The following is a 6570-nucleotide window of genomic DNA, read 5'->3' on the forward strand; positions in this document are numbered from 1 at the left end:
ATGAAGTGCTTTATTTTACAGGTCACTGTGTGACCACATTCATTGCAAATTACTCAAACCTTGTAGTATGTGTACAATAATAAACGTTGTAGTAGCACGCATACGAACGTGAATTTATCAAGTATATTCGATCGGCCTGTGTCTAAAGTAGTGCAACGATGAATGACAGTATCCAGGGCGATTTCATGACTGATGGAACTACGTTAATTACGCCGCCAGCAGAAACGAACTGCCGGTGACGTCACAACACATTGACTACGAAAAGACAAGCTTCAATGCAACGAGCACTCCCCTTATAAAGACTGAGCATTTTATGTGATTTGCCAACGGCCTTGCCACAGTGGTAACACCGGTCCCCGTCAGATTACCGAAGTTAATCGCTGTCGGGCTGGGCTAGCACTTGGATGGGTGACCATCCGGTCTGCCGAGCGCTGTTGGCAATTGGGGTGCACTCAGCCCTTGTGAGGCAAACTGAAGAGCTACTTGATTGAGAAGCAGCGGCTCCGGTCTCGGAAACTGACATACGGCCTGGAGAGCGGTGTGCTGACCACATGCCCCTCCATATCCGCATCCAGTGACGCCTATGGTCTGAGGATGACACGGCGGCCGGTCGGTACCGTTCGGCCTTCATGGCCTGTTCGGGACGAGTTTCGTTTTTTTTTTTCATTTTATGTGATTTCGATTATAATTTCTTTCTCTTCTGTGGCAAACTGTTTCTTAATATTTGCTGTCCTTAAATAAATGTAGTTTCTGTGTGGAGTCTTTCGCGTATTTTAATGCTTCTTTTGGAGGAATGTGCTTTTATGAATGTGTAGTGCTATATCAAGTGAATTTACGTATTTAGTTGTGGTATGTGACGTCCCACGTCAGTTACGGCGTCCGCCGTTAGATTCTGAGTGCCGGCTAATCAGTGTAAGACTACGCGTTCATTATTGGTGTAAGGCTCGCTAACGCCCCCTGGACGAGGGCTCTCAAAAACGGATTTCGTTAACTGACTTCCCAGCACCGCTTCTGGATGGTCATTAAACATTTCAAAATCGATTCTGGAAATCCGCTTCTAGTTGGCCGTTTTCCAATTCTGGTATCGATTTTTGCTTCCATGTAAACGCAACCGATTCTGATACGTACTTGGGTTGTCAAGTTGCGTCTTGTTTTCGGAATAGTCGATCAATATGGACGTATTGTGCAGTGAAGGAAAAGAAGTAACATTAGACTCAACACGAAGCTGTCTACCTGTAATACTTAAGTGAAGAGAAGTAACCATTTGTTGACTGAATTAGAAACGCGATAAGCTGTTTTCCAGACGCCATATTTAACTGGGCTAGCAAATCCGCTTCAGGGTTTAACATGTAAACACGACATCGAAGAACGATTTCCGAAATTCCATTTTCGTCTTTCGGAAGATGTATCAAATGTCAACGTAGTGTAACAGTGGGAAATTTGATTTTGGCAGCTGTAAAATGCATAGTCTAGTAGAAAGTCATATTTCTGCATACTAATGACTAGGTGCGAGTTTGTTTCACTTTCCATTAATGATTACGCGTAATTGCAGCCATTTCCTTAATTGTTTACGAAGTTAGTTAAGGATTTTTTGTGTTCATGTTCTTTGGATGTTTTTTACCAAAGTCTGACGTGATTGTTTTAGCTAATTTTGGAAGTAAAATGGTTTCCTTTCAGTTTAAATAATCAAAATAACGCAAAGTAGTTCTCTGAGAACTGTTTTCTTCACACTGTTCAATTGAAACTACCGTTTGATCGCCTGAGTAGATGACCGTGGATGAGTGGGGAAGAGCAATTTTCATGTCCATCATCAATTAATTAAGAAAATTACTAAGATAGAGAAAATGTGTAGAAGTTCAGGGCGGTTACTTTCAAGTTCAAGCTGCAGCTAGGCCGACGCGTTATGATACAAGTCCCGCCAGTGTTCGGAGAACTGACGTTAGCACAGGGTTACCAACCTAAGAACCAGGAGCAAGAGCTACCTCTCCGGCCGAAAGCAGCAGCAACCGCTTGCATTGGCATCACCACTCAAATTAACTGGCGAAGTTAAGCAATTCTGCTACCTTGGAAGCAAAATAACCCACGACGGACAAAACGAGGAGGACATAAAAAGCATTTGTAGTATAGGCAAAAAAGGTATTCCTAGCCAGAGAAATCTACAGGTACTAGACACAGGTTTTAATATGAGGATGCAATTTCTGAGAATCTACGTTTGGAGCACAGCATTGTAGGGTAGTGAATCATGAACAGTGGGAAAACCGGAACGGAAGAGAATAGAAGCATTTGAGATGTAGTGCTAGAGAAGAATGTGTAACCTCCCCACAAAATAATTTTAGTGTAACCTCAAAACAGAAAAATTCCTAAACCTCTCAACAGTAAAAAATTATAATTATGTCGTTCACATTCAGTGTAACGTCCCAACACAAAAAAAATAAATTCAGTAACCTGGTGATAATACAATGTAACTAACCTCTCAATTAAATTGTCACTCACTTATAACTTTTTCAATAATTGACTGTGAATTTAACCTGGTAAATTTTGGACGTCAGCAGCGCTGCGTCATGGCCCTGAAAGATCATGCTGAATAAAAAAAGAGAAAAATTGTTACCTCAATGAAGTCGCCGAACAACGCATATATACCTGCTCTTAAAATAATGTTTTCTGGCACAGCCCTGTGCAATGCTGGCCGACAGATTTGTCATTTGTGAAAGGAAGCAACTGATTTTTCTTTTGCAACAATCGGGATGATCATGGATGGGAGAAATTAGTAAATTTTTAAAATTGAAATGAATGGTTGTTAAAAATTACTTTTTATGAGAAAGATTATTATTACGAAATTTTTAAAACATTTACATGGGACTTGAGATGACATTACTACATATGCGCGAGGCTGCTTTTTACCTTATACAATAATACTCAGGCTCCGGCATCGCTGCACCGCGACCCGCCCTGCCAACACGATACACCAGACCAGACCAGAGCAGACTGCAGACTAGCCACAACTTACTGCTACAGCTACACAGTTCGTACTGCAGTGAACACTGCTCTCTGGTCAGAGATTCTCTTATACCTTGCATATCGCAGGCAGCGCATGAGCAATACATCGAAATTACATCTGCTCCGACCTCTTACAAATGTTGAAAATACGGTGGAACTGATAACGTAAGGAATGAGGAGGTTCTCTGCAGAATGGGCGAAGGAAGTAACATATGGGAACACTGACAAGAAGAAGGAACAGAATGATAGAACCTACAAGCAAGTTAAGACATGAGGGAATAATTGTCATTGTGTTAGAAGAAGTTGTAGAGGGTAAAAACTGTAAAGGAAGACAAGAGACTGAAATACATCCAACCAATAATAGAGGACGAAGGTTGCAAGTGCTACTCTGTAACAGAGCTACTAAGGAGACTGCCTACACTACGCTTGTCCGTCCTCTTTTTAGAATACCGTTGCGCGGTATGGGATCCTTACCAGATAGGACTGACGTAGTACATCGAAAAAGTTCAAAGAATGGCAGCACGTTTTGTATTATCGCGAAATATGGGAGAGAGTGTCACGAAATGATACGGGATTTGGGAAGGACATCATTAAAAGAAAGGCGTTTTTCGTTGCGACAGAATCTTCTCACGAAATTCCAATCATCAACTTTCTGCTCCGAATGCGAAAATATTTTGTTGACACCGAATTACATAGGGAGGAACGATCACAAAGATAAAATAAGGGAAATCAGAGCTCGTACGGAAAGATATAGGTCTTCATTCTTCCCGCGCGCTATACGAGATTGGAATTATAGAGAATTGTGAAGGTGGTTCGATGAACCCCCTGCCAGGCACTTTAATGTGATTTGCAGAGTATCCATGTAGATGCAGATGTAGACTCTGAGATGAAGAGGTTGGCACAAGAGAGGAATCAAACCAGTCAAAAGACCGCGACCTCGTGGCTAACTACTTTCTTCTTTTTTGTTTTGTTTCCCGATTCCGCTCCAGCTACTGCCGTGTCTGGGTTTTCCCTTTTTTCGATTTCTTCTCTCATACTTTCTTGTTTAAGGTCCTTTCTAATGTCTACTTTTCTTACTCTGTCCATTCTTGTTTTTCCCTTAACTGCTCTTAGAAATTCCATATCCCCTGCTTGCAGTCTGCTCTAGTCCCTTTCTGTCATTGTCCTTGTTTCTCCTCCATAGCTGACAAGAGGGAAGTATTAACTCTTATACATAAGAAGTTTTCCTTTTTCTGAAACTTCCTTATTCCAAATCAGGTGTTTTATTGTTTTGTAGAAATTGCCTCACTTCTGTAACCTCCTATTAATTTCGTTGGTTATTCTTCCATCAATAGATATTTCACTCCCTAAATAAGTGAAACTGTCTACCACTTTGAGGGGTTCTCCATTCAAACTAATATTCCCGTTGACTCCTTTGTCTCTTCCAAATACCATTTCTTCACTCTTATCTTATTTTTAATCTATACCTTCTCATTATTTCCTTCCATACATCAAGTTGTAACTGTACATCTACCTCTTTATCGTCCCATATTACCATATCCTCTGCAAAAATCATCTTTTTGTCCTTTTCTTTTACTATATCTTTAACTGTCCTATTCATTCCCTCCATCACAACATTGAAAAGTGCAGGAGATAGACTACTTCCTTGTTTAAGTCCTTGTCTTATTTCGAAGTATTCAGAGTTCCCCAGTGGTGTTCTAATTCTACTTTATTCTGTGATTCTCAATTCCCAAAACTGATCGCAGTTTTTCCGAACATCACTCTCTCTGAGCACTGGACTAGTTTTCGCTGCTCCTCGTGTGATTCTCATTGTTATTCACGTATATTTATTGTGTCCTACAGTACAGGGTTATTACAAATGATTGAAGCGATTTCACAGCTCTACAATAACTTTATTATTTGAGATATTTTCACGATGCTTTGCACACACATACAAAAACTCAAAAAGTTTTTTTAGGCATTCACAAATGTTGAATATGTGCCCCTTTAGTGATTCGGTAGACATCAAGCCGATAATCAAGTTTCTCCCACACTCGGCGCAGCATGTCCCCATCAATGAGTTCGAAAGCATCGTTGATGCGAGCTCGCAGTTCTGGCCCGTTCCTTGATAGAGGAGGTTTAAACACTGAATCTTTCACATAACCCCACAGAAAGAAATTGCATGGGGTTAAGTCGGGAGAGCGTGGAGGCTATGACATGAATTGCTGATCATGATCTCCACCACGACCGATCCATCGGTTTTCCAATCTCCTGTTTAAAAAAAGCCGAACATCATGATGGAAGTGCGGTGGAGCACCATCCTGTTGAAAGATGAAGTCGGCGCTGTCGGTCTCCAGTTGTGGCATGAGCCAATTTTCCAGCATGTCCAGATACACGTGTCCTGTAACGTTTTTTTTCGCAGAAGAAAAAGGGGCCTAAACTTTAAACCATGAGATTGCACAAAACACGTTAACTTTTGGTGAATTGTGAATTTGCTGCACGAATTCATGAGGATTCTCTACCACCCAGATTCGCACATTGTGTCTGTTCACTTCACCATTAAGAAAAAATGTTGCTTCATCACTGAAAACAAGTTTCGCACTGAACGCATCCTCTTCCATGAGCTGTTGCAACTGCGCCGAAAAGGCTTCTGCTTTAGCCTTTTCCGTAAGATTTTCCAAACCGTCGGCTGTGGTACGTTTAGCTCCCTGCTTGCTTTATTCGTCGACTTCCGCGGGCTACGCGTGAAACTTGCCCGCATGCGTTCAACAGTTTCTTCGCTCACTGCAAGCCGACCCGTTGATTTCCCCTTACAGAGGCATCCAGAAGCTTTAAACTGCGCATACCATCGCCGAATGGAGTTAGCAGTTGGTGGATCTTTGTTGAACTTCGTACTGAAGTGTCGTTGCACTGTTATGACTGACTGATGTGAGTGCATTTCAAGCACGACATACGCTTTCTCGGCTCCTGTCGCCATTTTGTCTCACTGCGCTCTCGAGCGCTCTGGCGGCAGAAACCTGAAGTGCAGCTTCAGCCGAACAAAACTTTATGATTCCAGAATGAGATTGCGCTGATATGAAACTTCCTGGCAGATTAAAACTGTGTGCCCCCAGGCTGTGGCTAAGCCATGTCTCCGCAATATCCTTTCTTTCAGGAGTGCTAGTTCTGCTAGGTCGCAGGAGAGCTTCTGTAAAGTTTGGAAGGTAGGAGACGAGATACTGGCAGAAGTAAAGCTGTGAGTACCGGGCGTGAGTCGTGCTTCGGTAGCTCAGTTGGTAGAGCACTTGCCCGAGAAAGGCAAAGGTCCCGAGTTCGAGTCTCGGTCGGGCACACAGTTTTAATCTGCCAGGAAGTTTCAAAACTTTATGAGTTTTTCTACGTATCTGTAGTGTGTCGTGACCATATGTCAATGAATGGAGCTACAGTGAATTTATGAAATCGCTTCAATCATTTGTAATAGCCCTGTAAGCCGGCAGCTCGCCATATACCCAGAATTGTGGACTGGCTATATCCTATTCTGGTGCGGCAGGATTGCTTCTTATTTATCTGATTTTTCCGTTTTGTATGTGATTTAATTTCATTTCACTGCCTGTT

The 6570-nt window shown here is 42.1% G+C and overlaps 1 non-coding gene and 1 pseudogene across 1 annotated transcript; both read left to right on the forward strand.

The window, feature by feature from the left end:
* Positions 1–322: 322 nt before the first annotated feature.
* On the forward strand, positions 323–440 carry LOC126419740 (5S ribosomal RNA; annotated as a pseudogene).
* Positions 441–6232: 5792 nt separating this feature from the next.
* On the forward strand, positions 6233–6307 carry Trnas-aga (transfer RNA serine (anticodon AGA)). Its single transcript has one exon. It is a non-coding gene; the product is annotated as a tRNA-Ser (tRNA).
* Positions 6308–6570: the final 263 nt, after the last annotated feature.

The sequence above is a fragment of the Schistocerca serialis genome, chromosome 1, assembly GCF_023864345.2.
Source record: "Schistocerca serialis cubense isolate TAMUIC-IGC-003099 chromosome 1, iqSchSeri2.2, whole genome shotgun sequence".
Taxonomy (NCBI): Eukaryota; Metazoa; Arthropoda; class Insecta; order Orthoptera; family Acrididae; genus Schistocerca; species Schistocerca serialis.